The sequence below is a fragment of the Rhinolophus sinicus genome, chromosome 17, assembly GCF_057876585.1.
Source record: "Rhinolophus sinicus isolate RSI-liver-muscle chromosome 17, RSI-T2T, whole genome shotgun sequence".
Classification (NCBI taxonomy): Eukaryota; Metazoa; Chordata; class Mammalia; order Chiroptera; family Rhinolophidae; genus Rhinolophus; species Rhinolophus sinicus.
Window position 1 is genome coordinate 164,750,762 of NC_142517.1, and position 25,728 is coordinate 164,776,489.

The window sequence follows — 25,728 nt, forward strand, 5'->3', positions numbered from 1 at the left end:
ATGTTAACCTGCTGTGTGAACCCTTAGCAAATATCACTCTGTCTGACAAAATTTAACTGGGATAACAATGTCAGTAGTGACAAGTTCCTGTGCCACAGACAGTGTCTGCCAATAATGCTTTCTTTTACACTCCATCCATGGTAAATGGTTTCCTTGCTGCTTCCATGTTCCAGCCATGGAATCTGAGCTAAGAAAGAGACTCACCTCTTCCTCCCTCAATTGCCCTACTTCCAGGTAGAACTGAGTCTACCCCCAAATAACCTAACAAGCAAGATCTGTGAAGAAAGATTGCAGCCTTGCCCCACAAGACAATTTCCAGCTTTTCACAGTCTTTTTGGTCAAGAAATTCTTCCTAATATCTAGCCACAATTTTTCATATTCTCTCTTGTAATTAGTTTTAAAATTGCTCTTGTCACAATTCTCCCCAGATAGTTTGCCCTTCCAGGTGGCCTCCCTCACTATGAATGAAGCTGAGAAATCACTATACAAAATCCAATTCTCTCAGCTTCCATTCCCTCAGCAAGGTTTTATTGAACACCTACAATGTACCAAGTACCAAAACAGATGCTAGAAGGGAGTGGGAAGGGTAAGGAACTCTTTAGAATAAAGATGAATCAGACCTGGTTCCTGCCCCCAAGAAACTTGTGGGTTACCTGAGGAGCAAACATTAGAAACATAAAATTATTCCCTAAGGGTACTTTCCATGGAATGTGACTTCAACATGAGAATGTCATATATGGGAGACGCTACCTGCAAACACACAATACAAAGCATTTCACACTATTTGATGTCTATATAGACCATTTTCCAAGAAAATAAAAGTGATTTATATACGTTCACTCACTATTTATACATCTCTCACCTGCCAAGGGCCCTGCTTCCCTTCACATGCACACATAGGGCTTTGACTGACTTCAAAGAGAGCTTGGTGCACAAGGGAGAGACCCACAGAGGCTGACATGGACACATACTGCTATTAATCCCAGAACACTTCTCGGAGCTGGGGAGGCAGGAAGTATTGTTACAGCTCTTTAAAGTCACAGGAATTAAACCCAAAGATTAAACAACTTTCTCGGAGCCAAAACGGTTCCTGAGGGTTGAGCATGGTGATAAAGCACTTTGGCTCTGAAGTCAGACTGTTGGGATTTGAATCCTGGCCCCAACCCTTATCACCAGTGCAACCTTAAGCAATTGGCTTAACCTCTTTATGGTTTCTTCACTGGTAAGATGGGGATAAAAATAATACCGACCACACAAGATTGTTTTGAGGATCACATGAGTCAATAAAAGCAAAATATTAGAATACTACTTATCACATGTTAATTGTTCCTCAGCATCTACGAATGCAGATTAGCCCCCTGTCTTCTGCATAAGGGTCAGCTTTAGATCACAACCACCCAGGCTCACTTTGGCAGCACAAACACTACCGCAGATTCGATTGCTAATCCAGCAGTTGAAAGCTTAAAGACAGAAGCCACCTCAAAGCCACCCCACTGAATTAGAAATAATAGAATTACATCCAACTAGCTCAGCAAATGTCAGACAAAGTCAGGGTCTATCCCTCCTCCTCCACCTCTTCCCATAATGTCTTTCTTTTCATTACCTTGAGTAACCAAAACCAAAATTTCTTTCAGCTGAAAGGACACATTTCCATTGCCATGTTTCTTTTATTTTTTATGCCAGGATCACAAAGATGACAGAGAGCCTGAGAAGGTTCATTCTGCCCCAGGTTCATTCTGCCCCAGGAAGAAGCTATTTCCAAAGAAACACTGTATACAGTCTTCAGGAAGGAAAGAACATCTCATTCTCATGACCAAGCTATAAAAATTTTTATACCTAAATCATATTGTCAGGTCATTCTTCAATTTCAGTTAGTTTCATATGGGATATATTATTATATGGTTATGATTACAAACTGTGCTTCAAAGACATCCATACACAAAGCAAGCCTGGGTATTAAAAATCTTGGTCTGTAAAATCTTGCTTTTCATCCCAAACAAGTAGTGATCATATAAAATTTAATGCAACATAATAAAAACAAGTGTGTTTAAAAAATCCCCAAAGTATACCACCCTCCCATCCTCCCTACCACTCCTAAGAAAGCTCTAGATTAATCTCTGTTAACTGGAGGTGATGCTCATGAGCCTTCAGCAAAATTTAGAACTCAATTTCTATTTGAATCATTGGCCTTGCCCTGTTACCATTAGCATCAGACTAATTATAAATTCAAGTGACTTGCCCAAAGTCATACAGATAGTTTTAGCATTAGACTTGTGTTTCTGCTCCCTTAGAAATATTTTAAATAACATTACCCATTACCACTACTGGATAAAATGGCACATACCCAACTGATAATGCACCGGACATCAGTGCTATTAAATAAAGAGCATAAAAATATTATTTATGTTTGTAATTTGCTTGAATGTAGAAAAGGTCTTGGAAATATCTTCTCTGACCCTACTGACCATCCCTGTCTGGAAGCTGCCTGCCTTAGCCTTGCCACTAAACCCTCATCTGCTATGTTTATATTATATCATCTCCTTTCCAAAAAAGGGAGGACACTGGCCCCAGTGGGGCCAATCATATTTTCTCTCCTGAGAATTCGGGATTGACTCAGCCCTCGGTCTGGGCTGCAGGAGATGTGAGTAGAGGAGATGCAAAGTCTTCTTTCTGGTCTCTCCTTGACAGATTTGCAAATAGCATAAAGGGGACTGGAAAACCCAGTCAGGCGGATGGCGCATTGTCAGCAGAACCCAGGAAATGTTGCCTTGATAAAAGAATCTCTAGTCTTCCTGCAGGAAACAGTGGTATGTGACTGGAAACCCAATGATGTCACGGGAAGGTGGCCCTGACGTCAGCTGTGGCATCTGAAAACCAAGGCCAGACTCTGCGACAGGAGGAGGACACAGCCATTCACATGGGAGGGTGACAGCTTTGTGTCCAGGTGTCAGGATATCGGGAAGGCTGCTCCCTCACCTCTTGGCTCCTTGCCGGGCGCCGCCCTCTGCACTGCCTGGGTATCAGCCCCTCGCATTCCCCAGGCACTGATTTAGCCATGGAAAGTAACTGAGTTCATCTTTTTAAAGGGATTACCTATAAATAATTTAAAATGTTACTCATTGAAAGTTTATTTACCTTTCTCTAGTCATTACTACTACTCCCATAGTACTAGTAATACTAGTACTAATATTACACTAGTAGTGGCTATAAGAACTGCTAACAGTTGGAAGACGGCTAAGCTGCTGCAGGGCCCAGCCATCCCCTGCAGGTCCTACTTCTCCTCTCAAGTACTCTCTCCTACACAGACGCCCACCTTATCCCAATACAGGCTCCGAAAGTCCTGACAAAATCCCTCCTGGTGGCCTTCCACTGTGAATTACTTTCTCTGTTGACTTTATTCAAATGTCTCAGACTCCAACACAGGGAGACTGACAAAATGGGGTATGGTACTGGGAGTAATTGCCTAGGAATGGAAGCTATGGGAATAGATGTGAGCCTTCCAAGAAAGAGTTTAAAGTGTAAGGCCAAAGACTTCTTTCTGGGAAACACAAGGTATAAGGGATGTGGAGGGAGGGAAGGAATCAGAGAGAAAGAGGGAGAACCACTAGAAATAGCAGGGAAGTCAAGGTGGGGAGAAAGCTTACAAGAATAGGGGATGGCTATAGTGCCAGAGGTGGAAGTCAGTGCAGCAGGCAGAGAATGGTGACGGGCAGTGAAGCCAGCAACTGAGGAACACTGGAGCTCGGCCTTACTAGTCCCCAGATAGGCAGAGGATAACAGCACAAGCATGAGCCCCCACAGGCACTCAAGATATGCCAGGGAGGATGCAGAAGCCAATGGCAATAGCAGGCCTGAAACTAATTGGCTAAGACTAGTCTAAAGGAGTCACAGATACTGAAGTGGCCACACTGAGAAAAATTAAGTCAACACTACATAGAAAATACTTAAACATTCGTCAATGCCATTCCCACCTTTCCACCATCAGAAGGGTATAGTTTAGGCACTTCACTCTGTCTCAGAGAAGTTCTGCTATGCCTGGTGAGAATACTAATATCAACATATTGACCAGCAGAAACCCAGCTACCTGGAATCTTTAACCAGATTTTATTCGCCTGCCCTCCACTTCCAAAACAGTGAGAGAAAAACTGTCAAAAAATTTTTTTCTTTTAGAGATTTAGTCAACAAAGAAATATAGTATCTATACAGACTCAACTCAACCTCCATACTTTTTCCAGCCATACATATACAAAACAACAGAAACTGATGTTTGGGATAATAACCCTGAAATAAAAGATCCCAGCCACTGAAGAAATACTTACTTAAGCTCATATGCTTTACTTAACAAAAATTTTATACTTTAAAATGCTTTATTCCATTTGATCTTATCAATAACCCTAATAAGGTAACACATTAGGGTTACTTAATCAAATTCAAACGAAGTACTTTGGTTATATATAGTCTCACAGAAAATTTATTTTGGCAATATTGTAGATAGGCTTGGTACTCCTGTGAGTTTCAGAAATCAAACATTAAATTACTTATCAAGAAATTAGCCTCACATGGTTTGAGAAAACACTTTTTGAAATATTCCGTTCCTAGAACTAACTGACTCTGGGTGGTGAGCACACAATGTGATATATAGATGACGTATTAATGTCACAGAATTGTACACTTGAAACCTATATAATTTTACTAACCATTGTCACCCCCAACAAATTTTAATTAAAAAAAGAAATATTCCATTCCTTTATGTAACTATTTTTAAGTTACTGAGATACAAAACGAAAAGAAAAAAAAAAAAAGCAATGAGTTTGGGATGCTTGCTTTTATTCCCCTATGCTCAAAAACAACCAATTTAATAGGTTTTCACATCTCTAACTTGGGTTAAGGGGTCCTATTGAAATATCTGTACCCCTTGACTATTTCACTGCACAAATTTATCGTTAGGGCTTTATCTGTGAGAGGCAGGGAAAGTAACCCTCATTTTCATACGGAGCAAATGAAACACAGATATTAAAACAGTAAATAGAAAAGCCAAAATTATAACTTAGTCTTTTCTTTCTTTTTTATTTTACTCTATTATTTTACTATCCATAGATTCACTGGACAAATAATAGAGGCTTTTACTAATAAAATTAAAATGTGTTACTCTAATATAATATCATATGCTAATCAATGAAACTTTACATATATCAAGACTGACCCAAATGTGTTCACACATGATTAGAAATGACTATATTCAGCTAGAATGCATGGTGTCTGTCACATTCTCTCTCTCTCTCGCTCTCACACACACACACACACACACACACAGACACACACACATACACCCCAGCCGGCTGTTCTGACTAGGACACCTTTGTGAAAGGTTGTTCACCTGTTGACTGACTGTTGACTGACAGATCCCTCTGGGTACCCAGTACTGGGTGACTCATTCTCCTTTTCCACTGGCCAAGCCGTGTGGTCAAAGGAAAGATGGCTAGCTATGAGAAAAGCATTTCTGTAGCAAAGGGCATATGTGCAAAGGGCAGCTGTTTCCCTTTTCTCTCTCAGGACACCCAGGTGCCATTACTAAATTTCCTGTATGCAGGGCCCTGGAAAAGGTCACTGACCTTGGGCAAGGGAACACGTTTTCCTTTCAAACCGTCTTTCTTTATCCATTGTTACCAGAAGATTACCACTCACTATGTTGTCTTATAAATTATTCCTATAAGATTTATAGCCATATCTACGCTTCAAGTCAAACATTCTTTTCAGGTGAAACAGAGTAATTTACTGGATTTGTGTCTCTAAACAATCTTATAAATAGTTGCTCTCTAGTTCAAGGTGAATAACACTCGGTGGCAGGCTAGTATCAAAGAATACTGATTGCAATTCAATTTTATTACCTTTGAGGATTCACCCTGAGGAATAGAGCAGACCGGTCAAAAATCTATAGGCTGATCATTGTGGGTCTGTATTGGAAATCCTTTCCAAGTAAACATGTCCTAGAAGGGTTTTTGTCTCCTCTCTTCATTGATGACCATGTATATATTTTCTTTTCCAGAGGTGCCAAGATGACAGTGTTGCTAATCATACCTGCAGTTATGGCCGAGATGGTCAATGCCTGCCTGCTCACACATAAAATCTGATCTCTAGATTGCGGCTGCAAATGCTTGTTTAGACCCTGACACACCCCGTAAACTTCCTCTACCCTGGACACCAGTGCAAATAGCAGTGAACACAATGTTAATGCCATTCCAGCTTCCCATTCTTGATAATTTTGCCTGCTATGTACGGCTCAGATGAGATGCCAACAAGATTTTTTTTAAATTAGATATTCTGTCTGAGTATATTTAATTTTCATAATTCTAGAAATACATTAGCTTATGGTCTTTAATTTGGCATGGAGTTTGCTAACACATTGAATACCATTTTCTGCCTGTTTACCTACCAAAGGACACATAAACCTCTTAATTTCCCTAAAAGTATACGGAATATTCCAAATGTGCCCTTGGGCACAGGAAAACTGTGATAAGGTAGTGGGATAATGTGAAGAATTCCAGAATATGAAATTCAATTCTGGTGGTAATTTTAGCCCGAGGAAACACAACAAAGGTACGCTAAGTTTGCATGTGTTCTGTTTTCTTTCATGTCCTTAAAATCTAGAGATTATTTAGCCAGAGTGAAAATTTAACTTTTTGTTGAAGATTCCTTTCTCTCATAATCTCACTTTTGAATTCTGAAGCACTTCAGACTTCAGTGCTTGTCCAGGGCCAAACTCTGTATTCATCAAGATTTTGCCAAATGTGCATGTGTGCTGCCTTAGCAGCCAGATGCCGAGAGGGAAATCAAAGGTAAGGAACAGGAAATGAAGTAGAACTGAAATTGTAATGTCTGTGTTATTGGCGATGTCTGTGAGAGAGGAAAGAAGTCATTACTGTGGGGTGCAAAGGATTTGTGTTAATATAACAACTAGGTAAACTTTATTAAAACTACCTTTCAGCTTCCAAAAGAATGCTACTGCATTAAGGTAGCTAGCTACCTTAATGTTTACCCTGTTATATTACTGGTTGCTATGGCAATATCCTCCTAGGTATTTGTAAGGTCACAAAAGGAAGAGCTAACCCTCTTACTCCTGGAATAACTAATGCGGTTCTGTTACTTGCTTGATGTAAATGGTCTCAAGTGACAGCGAACTATACATATAGTCAATTATAACTGCTCAAAGGAAATGATTTGTTGTAACAGCCGCTGTTCAACCTCTGTGACATCAATGTTTCTATGGAAACAGTTGCCTATTGCACTGCTTTGAATTGAGTATTGATCAAACGAGGGCCAACACTATTTCAGAGACTCGCTACTTTACTGTGTGGCAATTTACGATAGGAACTCATAACATCACTGTATATTTCAAGCCCCAAGGAACCAATTTAGCAGACAGTTACAGTAGAATATTAACAGAGGTCAATAATGGAAGTCTGATTATAGTCCTAGGACAATTATTCAATGCTTTTGTTGTCTGCCCTTCCAACTTTCCAGCACCTATTGCAGTTTTCAAATAATAATATTCATGCCTGAAGAAAGGGCTATATTCATTCGTCTTCTATTTTAAACTTTATTTTTCATTGTTATGTTATCTATCAATAAAATTATTCAGTTATATTAACCACGCTGTGACCCCCTCAGAAGTAAATAACTATTGATCAAGGAGTAAAGATCTACTGGAGCACAGCACTGTTTTCCATTAATGATCGTGTTGGTCCCACTGATAAGATGGTTGTCTCCAAACAACTGAAGACACAAAAGCAAAAAAAAAAAATAGGTCTAATTTCCATATAAAATAGTTAGGGCTCAATCCCCCATCTCTGTTGAAGAATGGGTTCTCCAACCTCAATTGAAGGAATAGTGAAAATAAAAGCAATGCCACGCAGAATCTTTCTGTAAGCCTTTTGTTCAATTATGTTTCCATTATCCATGGATGTTTTATTCAATCTTCTTTGGAAATGACCTTCATGCTGGTCTCACCCAAGCCTTTCCTTTTACAGATGAGGAAAGAAGGTGATGTGGCCTCTTCGGTGTTTTTCATAAAATAAATATTCTCCTTACAAATATATATGTGAAAAACATTATGTTGGAAAAATATTCATGATTCACACGTTTGTCACTCGTCTGAATGAAAACGCATGCCAATTATCTCTGCTCTTAGGTTGATTTGTCAAGAACCTCAGGCAACCAAGTCTACAAAATTATTTATTTCTACCCCTCCTCATTCTAAACCAGGATTTGAGGCACATAGTTAACCAGTTTATCACAGTGACATTGACCAAAACACAGACAGTAAAAGTTAATTTTTGCAGCTGAAGTTATAACACTTCAGAAAGTACTTGAACAACACGGCTACATGCCCAAAAAAGGGGTGAGGGGGTGTAGGTGTCTATGAATGAAATCTGTTTCAACACATAGATAGGAGCACTAACTTTTTATTACCATAATTGAAAAATTATGGCTTGGGGAATGATTCTTGGCAGGTAATAACAAATTCATCCACCTGCTTGAAAGAAGCTCCTCCTCATATAAGAAAAAAGGATAGTCTCCTAGCTTAGCCATTGATTTTTAAAATCCTATCAAAATAGGTTAAAAATAAAAATCAGTTAAAAAATCAGTCCAGGTAAAGTGTCAAATAGTATTTATGTTTTCTCGTTCATACAGCAAGTATTTGTTAAGCACCCACTGAATGCCAGATACTGTTCTGAATATGGGAACATAGAGGTAAATAAAACTAGCTCACAATAGTAGGTAGTAAGAGTCTTTTTCCATGTAGACTAGCGTAGGGTGCTCAGGAAAGAGTTGGTCTCTGATCCCACACTTAATGTTCTCTCCTTGTCTCTTTTACCATATTTTTATCACCCTGGGTGCTTGTTTATATATTTATATTCTGCTTTGCTATTGAGGGTGAGCAGAGTTTACCAGCCCAAAATATGCTTTTATGGGATATTGATTATTTTAAGCTGGTTATTTTTAAAAAACAAAAGACTCAGGAAGAAGCTTTGATCTTTCCCCTAATTGCCTAAAAGAGACGAGACAGAGGACCTGCTCCAGGAAGGGAGCTATCACCATAGATAGCTGAAGTTCAATATGAACTAGTGTAACAGACAGGGAGGAACCTAGCAAGGCCCTTTTGCTCAATCCTCTCTGTGTCCCATTGCTAAAGATGGCCTGGCAAACACGCATTTACCAAACATTTATTTTCCATCTCCATGTGAATTGCCTTCCTCCCCTTTGAAAGCTCAAACCACAACACAGCCTTTTCCTTAGCTCAAGATGACATTAAGCCTTAGCTACCCAATTTGTCTTCAGATCACATCCTCTTACAGATCCCGGTATGTGCATATGTAATAAACTTAGTTATTTTCTCCTGTTAATGTGTCTCATGTTACTTGGATGAGATCAGCCAGAAGAACCTAGAAGAGTAGAAGGAAAATTACTTTTCTTCCCCCATATTATAGAAAAGATTTAAAGCACCTTACAAAAATCCAAAAGAGAATACATTATGACATAAAGAAACTAAAAATAGGAAACTAAACTAAAACCAAGAGTTGATTTAATAAATAAAATGTATTAACAGAAGATCCTGTATATGTTCTATGAATAGATGGACCATAATTTTGATTCTGAGCTTCCCAGCAGCCAGTACCAAAGAGGAAACATAATCAGTCACAATTCTGTGGCAGAGAGATGAAAACAAAAGCAGAACAAAACTCAGGTGTGCAAAAGAAGCACAATGACTCCTGTATTAAGACGAGAGAGACTTCTCCCCAGGTCCTCAGACAACAGACCTTGGTGATGTGGTAAACAACATCTTCCTCAACACAAACCTTGTAAATACACCACAGTGCTTTGGAGGGCTGGAACCATAAGGCTTTTCAAACCAAGACCAGGACCACAATGTAATGAACACAGTTCTGCAGGAGAACCAAACAATGCCTTTCCTGAAGTATTGCTTTCTGCCAACATATATGTATAGAGGAGCCATAAAAAATAAAACTATTAGTAAACTACCCATACAATACCTAACTTGGAATAATGTACCTTCCTACTTTACGCTGAAGATCACTCAGGTACCAAGATTTATACCTGCACCTGCATAAACAGATGAGTTGGCTTCCTCTCAAATCTTTCCATCTATAACTACAACTGCGTGTGTGTGTGTGTGTGTGTGTGTGTGTGTGTGTGTGTGTGTGATTTCTTTGCTCTATTTGTGAAATAGTACAGAAGCACTTTTACCTAAACGTCAGTTCTGGTTTTGGTCTATGGATCATTCCTAGCTTATCCAAATTAGACCATCTGTATTAAAATAAAAAGGAAGAGGAGCAGGAGGAGGAGGAAGAATATGATAAGGTCATCCTGATCTGGCTAATTCAAATGTGGTACTAACTTATTAAAAGGCTAGAATATTAAAAGGCTAAAAACAGAAGGGGCTAGGACACAGCCCTGTTTTACATCTATTGGGGCCATCAAAAGGCTCTACATTGAATGCATGTGGCTTAATCCATATCTAGAGTCAAAGCAAGAGAAGGGCTCCACTAAATCCCACCATGATCTTGTGCTATACCAACAGATGACTCCAGCGTGATGGAAGTCATGCCAGAGATCACAAAGGACTAACATTAAAACCCACGTGCTCCTCATGCTCCCGTGATTTTTCAAAAAGGAAACTGACTTGCATTTTACTTATAAATTTACAAGTCCATAATCTGGAAGAATCTCAAGTCAAAGCAGCTTGAGAGTTACAAAGTTCAGGGTGATTAAATAGGGAAGAGTGAGCTTTTTAGGTGCCACCAGAAACTGGCCTTCACTAAACTCATTCCCCAAACCATATATGCCTCAAGTGATTATGTCCCAGAATCTGCTTTCATCACTGGACCACACAGACCAATTTAGTTACACTCTTACCCCTTTCCAACCAATGGATTTATACCTGCAATTTTTAGGTGAAAAAAAAAAAAAGTTTGTAATTATATTTAAATGTGTGAGTAAAACGAAACCGCTCCTCTTGCCCTCTTCAATGTGTCCAGTCTCAGGTTTTTTTCCTCAGTGGTATGCTGGACTTCTCCACTGCACTCCCAGACCTCCACAAAGACACTCTCTTGTCCGTGGGTAACTATCAAAATCAGTGTTCTTTGGGAGGAAGAGAATAGAAAACTCCTATTCCACCACCTTGAAGATATCGCTCGCTCATAACCTCTGCTCTTTCCCTGCCCCCTTTTCTCAGTGAATGTGACTGAGTGACAAAAATAAAAGAACACTGGAATACCCAGGCTCAAGCCCCACCTCTGCTTCCTACTGGTTACTTGACCTCCGGAAAGTTGTAGCAAATGGCCTTTCAAAGTCTACTCATCTATTAAACACATGATAAATACATATACTCCCTTCCAATGTGTTTTGAAGATTCAATGCGATACTATATGTGAAAGTGTTTTCCATTATTTAAGTTTGAAAGGACATTTTATTGAACACATTTTTTTCACAGTTGGCCTATATCTCAGAGCAACTTGGTGGTATTTTGGGTTTTCTGATCTCCTAGAATATATTTTAAGCAGAACATCTTTAAACAGCCTAGTACAGAGAGGAACAGCTTAGATAAGTAAGTGGATTCCATGTATTCTCATGGAAAAACAAGGGACCTCAGAGTCTGACGGTTCCGGTGGGCTCCAGCGCCATTGCCACCCCCATGTGAGAGCAGGCTGGGTACTTGGGCCTCTGAGCTTGTAAACTCAGGTTAATGCTCCCCAACCTGAGGAATCCTTGTGAGCATTGGTAATGAACAACATGAGGGCACACAGCAGGTGCCAGATAAATGAGAACTCTTACTATTTTACAGAGAAAGGAAATAATAAACTAGATAGCACTACATAAATCATCTCCATAGTGATATTCTCTCACAGGGAGATTTGGAATAAGAAGGTCTAATCTTAGAACCCATCCACATTGGTTTAGTTATTAGAGTGCCAAAAGTGACCTCTCAGAGCCGACCTCAGTGAGATTTGTCAGCAGAGGAAGGATTACCATCATTCCCACTTTACAGGTGAGAAAATCAAGTGGTTACATTAGTGTATCAGTAGAACAGGATGGAAACACCAAGGTCTTCTCATCACCATAGGTCTTGTTTTCCCACAGCCTCCTGCCAAGCACTCTGTAAGGCAGCCCAGGACAAGTACTCCCAAAGCATAGCATCCTAATAAAATTCCAGCACCAGAGATAAGTGCAGAAGGATGACACCTATTAACTATGGGAAGTAAGTTTTAGCTGGCAAAAATTACCTACCGAAACCTTAAATTGAGCATATGCCTCCCCAGGTCCTGAGAGAGGTCATTCTAAAAATGCCAATTTTTAGGGTTAATCCAGAAAGCAGCAAGGCCCCACCACAAGATGGGGAGTTACTGTGCCCTCTCCCAAGTCTTCCAGCACCCTAGCCCATATATTAGCAAAATCTGGGCTCTCTTAAGTGTGCACTCAAATCTAATCTCATCCTGGACAATGCTTGAAAGATCTCTGAAGGTCAAGAACCCTGCTGGTTTGGATTAGCTGAGGCTTAAGAAAATGGGGGATAGGAATGTGGGAGAGGATAGGAAAAGGATTAGGGCAAGAGATTTCAACTGCATGTCACAGCTTCACATCTCTTTGAACTTGTGCCAATATGGATTTCCATTACCATGTGTGGTCTTCTGGACCCCAGAACCAGCTTAGGATGCAAGCATACAGGTCACACACCCAAAGAACGGATAGTACACACCTGAGGTCAGGCACTTCCCTAGGCTTTTGGGGAAAAGTCACAGCACAGATAACCCCCGGCCAAGACAAAACCATGTGAAAGCAGCTGCATTTTCCCACCTCTCCAGTACTTCCCATTCACTTTAAAAGCTGCCACTCTCCTTTGGGAAAACTATTTCTGAGACGTACCCACAAAACCCACAATGAACGTAAACAATAAGGAGATGCTATAAATTTTGGCTGGTTTACTAATTAACTAAAGAAATAATATACATCCAACAGAAAAGTTCTTTAAGTGAAGATATTTTGACGGCAATTTGGACTAACTCTTTGAGCTTTTCCATAGGACACCTAATATTTTGTAGCTATTCCATACGTCATGATTTCGGAATTGTCCTACATCTTTTCCCAACCTCTCTTCCCACCATCTAACTGTCCCCATTGGGAAGGCCAACATGACTGATCTTAAACTTTTATGTAAGAGGAAGGTGGTCATATAAACCCCGACATTTTTTTGTTCCAGACTTCTGAAACAAATATTGACTTGAATGATCTTTATGATTTTTCTCTTTATGAATGATCTTTATGGTGAAATTATTGGATTGGGGCCAGGAATATGCCTTCTCCAAAAGCTGCAATTTATGCTGAAAGTATCTCAGGAAATACAAAACCTTGAGAATATGCCACTGTAATTTTTTTCTCCCTCATTGCAGGCAGGTAAACCATGAATTTTTGAAGTTACATGAATCTCCCTGGGTTCTGACAATACTGCATGTCATCTCACCATCAGTCTACTGGCTGTGAGCATAGAGCCTGGTCCTGAAACTTACAGGTCCTCCATGAATGGAGAGAGGCTGAGACAAGAAAGACGACTATCGCCCTGCCCATGAACCTTCTCAGCCTTGATCTTGCTCCTTTCTCTGGGCACATTTCACAGAGAACTAGAACCAAGGGGCAAAGGGTAGGCAAAGGCTGACGTTTTGGGGAACGGGGAGAGACCAGGCTAAAAGGCCAAATATAAAGGATACGGAAGAGGGAGCCTGCAGCCTTTATTTCACTTCATGCCAATTCATCCACGGAAATTCATCACTTCTGATATTCCAACCTCAAATTCAGCTCCTCATGGACATTTGGCCACACATATACCATGAGTGGTTTGTTCCTCAGGGTTACATGTCAGAAGCATACAGTTCAGAAATAGGAAATCCCCAAAGTCAGAAGCCCGTTGACAGTGGGTTCCTTATAAACCTCAGTCTTTCCCCTCGGGTTATTCTTTTGAGGAGTGGATGTGAACATCCTATGTCCCAAACCCTTGTCCTCCCTCTGTTTTTCCTTCACTCAGGTCTGAGTCAGCTCATGAAGAAAATAACTTACAGCTCAGCAGTGCATTTCTGGGTTTGTCTTATTTATTTGGTTCTCAAACACAAAAGCTCAGATCCAAGGATGGCACTATAAACCCTCTTAAACACAAAAATAAAACTTGGTAATTCCATAAGGCCACAAAGAAAAGGCATTTGGTCTGACTTAGCTATTCCCCTGAGTTCTCACCAGAAGTCGGGGGTAAGGGAAGCTATATTTCCCAGCATGGACACGGCATACACCTTTATGACTGAAAGAGGATGTTTTTATTTGCACTGCATTATACCCATAAATTCCATCCACTCAGCAAGTCAAATTATTGCTGGCCTCCAAAATACATTAAGTTTGGGTTTAAATCAGTCACTTTTAAAGATTTACTGCAGCCCACTTCCTAGCCATATTTGTAATATATTCCCCCTGCAAATGTGCTTTAAAATACATTGTTTGTGGCGTTGTCTTACTTCAGTCAGCCATGTGAAGATATAAGGAATATAAGCTCTAATTTGCAGTTTCTTTGTGTGTGTGATTGGGGTCCCTACTCGTGGAGCTAATGGCTGCCAACATGCTTTTGTGCTATGAAGAGCGAGAGCTCACTGAATCTGAACCAAATGAAAATTAGTGAGATAACAGTAAACAGCAATGGGACAATATAGAGCCCTGAGCCGTTTCTATTAGCCTTTGGTGACAGCAGACAAGCTTTTCCAGACAATGGTGGAAGAGGAAAGCCAAAGAATTATTTGGGATGCTTAATAGTGCATGGCATGTGTAAGGTGTGCTTAATGGTGGTGCTCAAAATTTCTTTCCCCTACCTAGAATTCCTATTTTACAAAGTATTACAAATTTGTGTTCCTCATCGATTGTGACTCAAAGAATTTCAACACAACAAACTGATTCAGAGAGTACAAAACCTGCATCGATTATCATTTTAAGTGGCCGAGAAAGAGAGATGCCCGATTTCCATGGTCCCCTTGGGAAAGAAGCCCTGTTTTCTCTGAACTTCTGTTTGTCGAGTTGATCTGTGCTTGAAGGGGAGGAGATGGGCAGCGTTGTGGGAGGGACGTGTATGGTGGCCCCTACCAGACACTCGGCGTTCCTCTGAGCTGAACAGGAAACTTGGGCCTGTCGAGCCTGTGTGAAGCAGGACAGTTGGATGGTTTTGCACCTACCACTACTTTGATGCCCATCTATTTCAAAAGACTGGTTTCTAAAGACAAAAGCTGCTAGCAGCTCACCAACAAAGAAGACACCACAAGCGTTACCCACAGTGAAGGCGGCATCTGTAAAACAATATGATACGGATTCTTCTTTGTATGTGTCAGAAATCAAGCACATTTTTCCTTTTGAAGGCTATTTGTGAGGCACTTTCGCATCTATGTATATAAGCCTACTGTAATAAATACCTGATGAATATTAAGATATGATTTTCTCACAACTCACATGCCAGAGCCAATTGATATCTATAATATTCCACATTTTCTGATAATCGTAATATTTCCACATAGACTTGGGACTATCATAATCTCAAGATATATAATATTAATAACAATTAGCATTTTTGAGTACTTACATGCCAAGAACCTTGCTGAACACTCTACATTAATTATCTTCCTTATACAACTCTCAATCTTATGATAGATATTATTTCCATTTTGTCACTGAGGACACTGCGATCAGAGATGTTAAATAACTGGCTGGAGATGACAGAGTTAGTAAGAAGCAGAGCTAGAATTTAACCTTGGGTATTACTTACTGAAGGGCATCTTTCATCACTACCCATTTCTATCACCATGATTATTGTCTACTGAGGACCAGTGGGTTGCAGGAACTGCTTAGTATCAACTTGCAAGGACTGGTTGTTAAATTTTCAGGAAGTTTGTGAGGTGGTTATTGTCAAGTTGGTGGCTTAAAATTGGCCATGGTGCAAGTATTTACACCCCAAAAATAGGCAAACACTAGAAATCAGAGCTTTTTTGAGAGACAGAGACGGGGTGGAGTGGAATGAGTTTGTAAACATTTACCAACATACCACTGCTAGAGAAGAACATTTTCAAGTACAGAGCATAGACCTATTTGGCCCTTTCTTCCCCTCCATATTTTTGGCCTCCTAACTGTATAATGTGACCAAGTTAGTAATAAAGCAGAACAAATACCCTGGAAAATGGTGCCCACCTCTAGGCTGGGTGTGGACTTCACTGCACAGTCTCAGCTTCAATTCCCAGTCTGGCCTGATACTGCTTTTTCCCCCCACCCATTTTATACTTCACTTGCACTGCCTGTGAAACACAAAGTGATTGGCAGGGCAAACTGAGACATTGGATACAGTTGTTTTGATGAAAAATTCTGTAAGCCAAAGTCAGTTCTTATGACTCAAAATTAATAACCTCAGCCTAAGGCACCAATTAGCTCTTTCTTGATTCTTTTACTTTCCACCAGGTGGATATAATATAAATCCAAAGGAAAGCTATATTCTGAAGACAGAGGGCATCCCTTTATATCCACAACCTGGTCTCTGCTGGGGAGACTCATGCTCAATATTCTTTATTATTATACAATTAACATTTATTGAGTGTTAATAGTGAATTTATATATAACACAGAGACTATTACTATACCTGGTTTCTTGGCAGATTGTAAGAACAGCATGTTTTTGATATCTTGGATGGCACCAAGCTCACTATAATTTCCCAGTGAAGTCAGTTGCTCCTAATTTCCTGAACATCTGTGCATCAAATTCATTAAATGGCTAATGAATCCAGACATATAAGGGTTCATAAAAATATTTATATCTGACATTAACAAAATGGCACTCCTGCTTTGTCCCTCTATGTGACATCCTTAAGACCATCAAGTTTTTGTCACTGGCTGGAACCTGGTAGAAGAAGGTAAACAACTGAAATCTGTACCTTCATGTTTCCTCCATGGGAGGGAGGGTTAGAGAAAACAAGGCTCAAAGTAGTCCGTGAATTTGGAACAAAGACTATGGGAATAGGAGACAGGGGTGCAGGCAAAGTCAGAGGATGTCCATATTCCATAAAGTCATTTACCTGAAGATCTTAGCAAACATGGACTGAATGTTCACCAAGGGTAGAGCAGGGTATGATCAGTGATCACACATGTGTCCCATGGTCCCACCGTACCATTGGCCAGGTCAGGGGGGCTCCAGCTCAAGCCCACACTTACAAAAATTAATAATTATAATGCTCTACGCTTAGAGGTTTAAATATTCTAGCAACAGCTGAAGAGACACTATTTGTCATGAACTATGTATGAAGAGTCAAACGCTGGGGTTTTCCTCTGAAGACTGATATTCTCTGGCTAAGTAACCTTGTACCTGTCAATAGATTTCTCTGTGATCTCAGGCTGTCCCACCCCATGCAAAAAATGAGTGGGGTGTGGGTTAGATTTCCAGGCCCCTCCAAATCTAAAAGTTTTAGGCTTGTTCTACTGAGGAGAGCAGGAGGCTAGGGGTTAATGTTTGCTAATAGAACTTCAGTGCAAAATTTGAAAACATTGCTCATTTTCAGGTTTGCACCATTTAAGGAAAGGGCTTCATCTAAGGCTAGCTGGGAAACCTCCAACTTCATAGCCTGTCTGTAGACATCTTTCCCCTTCCCACTGGAAGTCAAGTTTGCAAAACAAGGGCAAATTTGCTCAGGAAAAGAAAACCAGGAACTCAGAGATTTGGGAGCTCTGAAACATCTTCTTTCACTGATTCACAGAGTGGCAATGCTTGCCAAGGAGCATCTGGAGTTATGTGGGGAGACTGGGCCCCACACTGGCCTAATGAGGGGCCGCTATAATCCCTTTATAGAAAGACAGGACCGACTAAAGGGCTTTATGTACTGCCAGGACCATCCACTGTGAAAGAGTTTAGGAGACGACTTGCTTAATCAAAAGTATACTCGTGCTGATTTGCTGCTTATTCTAAGTAGTGGACCCTCAGAATGTGCTCTTCAGTTATCTTTTCATCTCAAGGTATGAAATGGTGAAAATGAAGCACTCCCATAGAAAAGGGAGCGTGGACTTAGGACGCCCCAGTGGAGCACATTTGCAGCTCTGGGACTTGCCCAGACTCTTCTGCCTCCCACTCCCCCTTACCAGCCCTTCCTGAAGCAGCTGAAACTCTGCCTGGGCTTTCCAGTACTCATGACCGCCTCAGCCCAAAGTAATTACCCACCCGTCTCTACACTCTTGGAGTATTTATCTCCCACTGCAATCCATCTGATGATCAAGTCCTACTCCGTGATATTGCTTTTATGCTATCAAAGTATTGTTCAAATATGTTATTATTGTCATTTACAATGTGCACAATTGATTGCCCTGATTTCATTATAAACTCCTTGAGAGCAAGTTTTGAGGCATTCACCCTGGAATGTCCCCAGCATACCCTGGTGAGTTGCCATAGTAGACTTTATACCTCATCTGTAGAACGCGAATAATGATAGTACCTACTTTACAGACTTATTATGTGGAGACAAACGAGATTATAAGGTGTTGTGCCTGATTCAATAAATGTTAGACAGCATATTTTATTAGTATTAATCTTATATTGGGGAAAGGAAAGAATACATTACTAGAAATGAGAAAAACTAAAATCTTGTTCTACCTCTACCAATTTGTAGCTTTGTGAGCTTAAGAAAGTCAATTAAATTCTCTGAGCCTCAAATTTTTTGCTCATAAAAATCAGAAAAACAACACTCCCTGTGAACTATCTGTTGCTGTGAAGGCCAAATAAATAATACTTCAATAAAGATACTATACAAATGTATCATTTATTGGTACTCAGAAAATACTATTTGATTTGAGAATTATTTTGTCCTTATTTTATCATGCAAAGAGCTTATTTTCTCCACTTTGTGACTGACAAGGCAGCAGTCATGGACCTTAGGGGCTTTAAGGAGGAAAACACGGTACTCAGTCCTCTGAGCTTCCAACAATTAATGTATGTTCAGCTGATTCACAGTAACCTGGTCTCCTATTGTCATCTTCTAGGCTTCTCAGTGCTTATTTTAAAGGGATATTTCTAAACTAAAAATGTAAAATATCACCCAGCCAACCCATTGTTTTATGTAAAACAAGTAAAACATCGATTTGAATAATTAATTGATCAACTACACTAGCAATGAGCAAGAAGGGTCATAAAGGAGCCAGAAAGCACCATGTGCCCCACGGATGTCCCAGGATGTGTCCTGTAGGGACAAAAACCTTCTCCAACCTGGGCACAGAGGGGTCTCAGCACACAACAGAATGGTTCCCTGCCCATGCAAGGCCATAGCTTTCATGGAAAGCTAAAGGCATCACAGATTAAACCGCACAATTTGATTTCCTGACTTCTTATGGTCTAATCTTACTCCTCTACTTGCAAACTATAAATATGATCCTTCTTACTTTTTCAATCTCATGTATTAGATGCCAGAGGCTATCTAAGTAATATCAGCACCATACCTACTATTCTTTCTTTTGCCAAATAATTATTTAATATGTGCATGTGCAAGGCTCTGGGTCATACAAAAATGAATGATACAATTTAACTGTTTGGTATTATTTGGACAACTTATCTTAGTATCTGCGAAGATTAATTTATTTGCTGCTGTGTGGGCATAGTTTACAATGTTTCCATTAATGGTACTTAAAAAAAATATATATATATGTGTGTGTGTGTGTGTGTGTGTGTGTGTGTGTGTGTGTGTATATATATATATATATATATATATATATATATATATATATAAATTCAAATAACAACCCACAATTAAAATACTAAGAATTTAGTGTTTTTATCCCTTCTTTAAATACAAGGAAAGGCAAAAGATTACTTGTAAAAATTATCTGAGATTCCGACATGCTCACACTCATTGACCCAGTGGAAATAGGAAATGTACAAGGGCATTTTTACCTGGTATAACAAAATAACCCAATAAAAAGGTAAAGTACAGTTGAAGTATAGAGCTTTATAATATTTCTTGAAATTACTTCGCTTTTATAAAGGATGGTATTCATGCTAGCAACGGTAATAAAAAATATGGAAATGTAACTGAAGAAAGATTAAATATGGAATTTATGTATGGGCCCCAGTACATTAAACCCTTAACATATTTGAAATATGACAATAACCTAGACCTTCAACATTAGGATATGAAGTGAATTTTAACAGTGACCAGTGCCTTCACATCCAAATTTTGAATTTTTGTTGTTTTAATGGTCTTTTAACATATTTGCTCAACTTGCACAATGACAGCAATTTGTCAGTTTAACCAAAAGATGAAAACATTGGAAACATGTGTTGCTAGGTTATTCATCCTGACCTGATACACAAGTGGAAATTGGTCCTTGGCTTGCTCTTTCAGCTTCCCACAAAGCGCGTGCTTCGGCCTGGCTGCCAGGCTGGAAGTCACAGCAGCAGCAGTGAGCACACCTGTGGGATAGGCAGGATGCCCGGTTCTAAACCTCTGCCCATGAAACATGCTGTACCTGTGTGTCAACGTGGGGTCAGTCTGAATCTGTAAGCTGTCAGCGAGCAGCACAGCCGTTCCTTCCTCTGTTGCCTGAAACGGCCTCTTGACTGAGGTGCGAGCTAACACACTGCTCTTCCACAAAGGTGGAAGGAAAAGGGAAATCCACCCCCGCAGGTACCATACCTGCCAGGACCGAGTACCTCATCATCATGGCCCATCGAGATCTGACAAGGACAATTAGAGTTGTCGTCGGGGAGACAGCAAAGAAATAAAGATGATGCTTGTGTTAAGTAGATGGGAGAGAATGGCTATAAAATAAGGTTTAAATCCAGGCTGGGGAGACAGAGGAAGCAGGAGTGAGAACAAAGAGAAGTCGTGGGGCCGCAGGGGACAGTGGGAGAGCGGAGGGGGGAGAAGTAGGAGACAAAGCACAGCTCCCAAATCTGTCTTCTTCCTTCATCCCACTGGGCATTTTCTAGCTCTTCACTTACTTATGTCTCACATATGCCACATGAGTTGGTAGATAAAAGTAAGCTGGCAATTAATTTTTAAAATAAAAAGGCCCCAAGGAGTTCCAGTTTCAAATGGCATCTGGCTAACAGCCCTGATAGACCCTCTGCCACTAAAATACACACACACACACACACACACACATGTTTACATTGCCACCAAATACTGACCGTCAACTCCCTACCACTAACTGTAAGGTCAATGAACCTAGATTTTTAAGGCAATTACTGGCCCACCTGTGCTTGCCACCAGACCTAGAGGAAGCCCACCTGCCTGAAGTTAGAAAGGCCCATTATGTCTTCCCCACTGTCTGCCACCTGGCTCATTAAATCAGACAGCCGTTCTCCTACTACTATATAAGTGCCATTTTTTTAAGCTGGAGTATTATTTTCCTTCTACATCCAACGCCTCAGTAGCAGCTTTTCCCATTAAAAACAGCCATGGCAGCGACCTAGAAAAGAACTGGTCAGCAAGAGGGAATGGAGAAGCAAGCTTTGGGGGTTCCTCATTCCAACAAAGGTGTTCCCATGAAGAAACCATGGTAGGAGAAAGAAGAAAACAATCTCTGACTACCATATATAGTGGGTATTACATATTTCAGGTTAGAAAGAAAAGCAATGAAGGCAGCATAAGAGCTAATACTGAAGTCGTAATAAAAAAAAATTAATGTTATCTTAACCTTGAAAAAAAAATGTTAGGATATCCAGATCGAGAATCCACTACATTCCAGGCAAAATGAATATATTGACATATGTAGAAGCATCCACTAGAAATTCTGAAGGTCAGAGATAAATAAACGTAGCCTATAAATACATGAGCAACAGGCAGATGGATGGGGAAGTTCACTCTCCAAAAGGTGAAACAAGCCTCAGATTTCTCTTTTGCCATAGCAAGTTCCATAAGGACAAAAACAATATCTACAGAAGTTTTTAAGACAACATTTCTACCCCGAATGTAATGCCTAGACAAGTTGTCTTTCCTGTGCAAAAATAACAGAAAGCTAATTTCAGATATGAAGGTCCTTAGAAAATATATTCCTCCAGAACACATCTTGAAAAAAAAAGTTACTTAAAGACACATTCCTTCTAAATGAGAGATGATATGACATAAACAACATTAAGAATGGAATTACTTTATTGTGTCTTTGAAGGATTAGAAGAGCAGTGAAAGAAGTTACAAATTTTAATTACATTAAATAGCTGTTTAATTACATTAAATAACTGTTGCAAAAATTTTTTAGAACAGAAAGCAAATGGCAAAATGTTTCCATAAAGGAAAACTGTTATATAAAAAATAGCAATAAGTCTTAAATCTAAGTCTGTGTTACAAAAATGGGGAAATGCTAAAGGAAAGAATAAAACTATGTTAACTTTCTCATATATAAGGGAATTTGGAACCCTCATACACAGCTGGTGGGAATGCAAATTGGCACCGCCACTATGGAAAACAGAACAGAGGTTCCTCGAAAAACTAAGAATAGAATTACCATATGACCCAGCAATCCCTCATCTGGGTACCTACCAAAAAAAATTGAAAACATGTATCTGTAAAGATATGTACCCCTATGTTAATTGCAGCATTATTCATGGTGGCCAAGACATGGAAACAACCAAAGTGTCTTTTGATAGATGATTGCATAAAGAAGTTGTGGTACGTATATACAATGGAATATTGATCACCCATCAGGAAAGACAAAATAGTGACATTTGCGACAACATGGATGGATCTTGAGATTATTATGTTAAACAAAATAAATCAGACAGAAAAAAGTCGAGAACCATATGACTTCACTCATATGTGGGATATAAGACTGAAAGCAACAAACAATACAAACAAAGAATAACTCATAGACACAGACAACAGTTTAGTGGTGACCAGAGGGTAAGCGGAGTGGGGGATAGTAGAAGAGGGAAAAGGGGATCAAATACACGGTGATGGAAGGAGCACAGACTTTGGGTGGTGAACACACAATGCGATATATAGATGATGTACTATAGAAATGTACACTTGAAACCTATATAAGTTTACGAACCAATGTCACCCCAATAAATCATACAAAAATTTTAAAAAGAATGAATTCATATCCTGTAGTGAATGATTGAATCAGGTATGAAAATAAATTGATAATGTGATAAAAATATAGACCTGATATTGATAAGAATAAATTGATAATAAAATGACAACGGTGATGATTTTTGAGCACTTGTCATGACCCACATGCCTTACATAATTATCTTGTTGAATCCTCACATTATTCCTGAGAGATGGGTGGGTTGTTTTTTTAACAAATAAAGAAATAAAGATTTTGAGACATTAAGTAATTTGCCCAAGACACCAACAAAGAGGCTAAATGATAAATACACACAAAAGCTGGCACCTTGGAAAAACTAGACAGAGATCTGGCAAACCTAATGTAGAAAACAAAGATTAAAAAAGAACAAAAAAATTAAAAATAAGAAGAAAGAGGATATAAGATACATTACAATTTAAAAACATAATTATTCTTTATTTAATAAATTTGTAAATACTGATGAACTAGATTATTTCAAAATAAAATATAAACCATCAATTGTGCCAAGACATAGAAATAGGCTAATCTGAATAAATAAATAACTGTGAAAAAAATGGAAAGTTATTAAGGGCACGAGGGTCAAGATGATTTACCAATGAATTTTTTTAAGGTTTTCAAATAACAACAATCTTTAAACTCAGGTATAGAACCAAAATGAACAAATTGCAAAATTGTATCAAGACACAAAAAAAGACTTAAATAAATGTTCCCAAATAGGAAGACCCAATTATAAAGATGCAAACAAAATCCTTCAAAAATGAATTTGAGGATTTAACTCAATCTTCATGGAGATAATTTTCAGGCAAAATGTTTCTAAAGTTTAACAAATGAAAAAGAGGACTGACCATCACATTTTTGGAAAAGACAAAAAAAAAAAAAAAAAAAAGCATGAGTAATGCAGGGATATCTGGGTGATTAAAACATACTATAAAGTTTTGGCAATTAAAGTATAAAAAAACTGTTGCAAAAAATCAGCAGGTAGATCAATGCAATGGAATAATAGCCAAGAAACACACATGGTATACTCACATAAAGAAATTAGACAGGAATTTGACCCTTCCCTTACACCAAACGTATGCGTGCACACATACACATGTGTACGCAGTTTAAAGATGTACATGTAAAATTCAAGAACTTAAATCATAAAAACCTTTGAAAGTAGATGAACATATAATGTAAGGATTGGGAGAGATTTTCCAGGCATAAATGAACCCAAATAGTAAAATCAAAGAAGAAAAATATTTTAAAAGTAAAAAGTCAACAGGTTTAACTACATAGAAACATTAAACTTTTCTATTTAATAAAGAAGTATAAATGAGATTTAAAAGCAAACAAGCTGGTAAAATCATTTTTTTTTAATAAGAGACAATAAATCAATATACTTTGTGCCGAAGGAGTTCACACAGCTGGATAAAACCCCATGTAGTGGATCTCTGTCACCTAAATACCCACATCTAACACCCTCCCCTATGGACAAAATCCCCTGATTGGACATAGGCTGCCATCCTTGCTCTCGCCCATGGTGTGAGGCCATCTGACCTAAAACAGGCAATCACATGCTCCCACCTCAGCCTTTCCTTCTTTGAGGGTGAAAGTCATAGACTCCTTTAAAGATTATTCACAGACGCTGTGGTGGAATTCAGAAGCAAGAGGAGTCACTGTCAGGCAATCATGGCGCCAGAGGTCATGGTGCCCTCTATTGTCCAGCAGTTACCGCGGTAGCTATGGTGTTTCCACTGTTCCCAAGGCAGAATGTCAACTATGCCTTGTCTCCCTGGCCTCCTACTCAAGTCTGGTTCTCCCCTCAATTCTGTAAGCTACCCAACACCTTTAGCAACCAATTCTTTTTCTACTTAAGTTAACTGGAGTCTGTTTCTGTCATTTGCAACCAAGAATCCTGACTACTACATCTCTCTGAATAAATGGTAAAGGACATAAAAAGGAAAATCACAGAATAAGAAATACAAATTGTTAATAAGTATTTTTAAAGTATCCACTCTCCCTATATAAGACAAAGTATTTCTAGAAAACCAAAGCAATAATTTGGGGTTAAAATTAGCATCTTTCTTTATTAAAATGATATGTTGAATTAGTAAAGATAGGGAGAAATGGTAGGAGCACAAATTTATACAACTTTTTAAAAAAGCCTTTTGAGTATATATACCCAAACCCTTCAAGATACCTATAACTTTTTGACATATTAATTCTTATGCTAGGAATTTCTCCTAATAACCATTTATGCAAAGAATGTAAGGGTATTTATGCAAAGAATAAAGGTATTTATTTTAGCTTTATATTTAAAATTAAAAAGTATACGGAAACATTTGTTCAACAATACGAAAATGGTTAAGTATGTACAGTAGAATCTTTCTTAATGCACTTCCATTCAACCAACTTGCTTGATTGGTCAGCAGTTTTTATTGCCTGTGAAACACACTGAACATTCTTCATGCACACCCCCATTCACTTTCCTCCTCACCATTAGGTGAGTTGCTCACCAAGAGTCGGATGTGTTTGTGCCTAGGCCTGTTTATGAACTCAGTATTTGCTGTTGTCATTAGGAAGCAAAAAGAAAGACAAT

At 39.1% G+C, this 25,728-nt stretch overlaps 1 long non-coding RNA gene and 1 pseudogene across 1 annotated transcript in view; both read right to left on the reverse strand.

Annotated features, from left to right (window-relative positions):
- Window positions 1-20,777, reverse strand: part of LOC109451225 (tissue alpha-L-fucosidase-like) — an 87,880-nt pseudogene extending 67,103 nt beyond the window's left edge.
- The window catches only part of LOC148754876 (uncharacterized), a 493,335-nt gene that overhangs the window by 218,788 nt on the left and 248,819 nt on the right, over window positions 1-25,728 (reverse strand). The window lies entirely within an intron of this gene.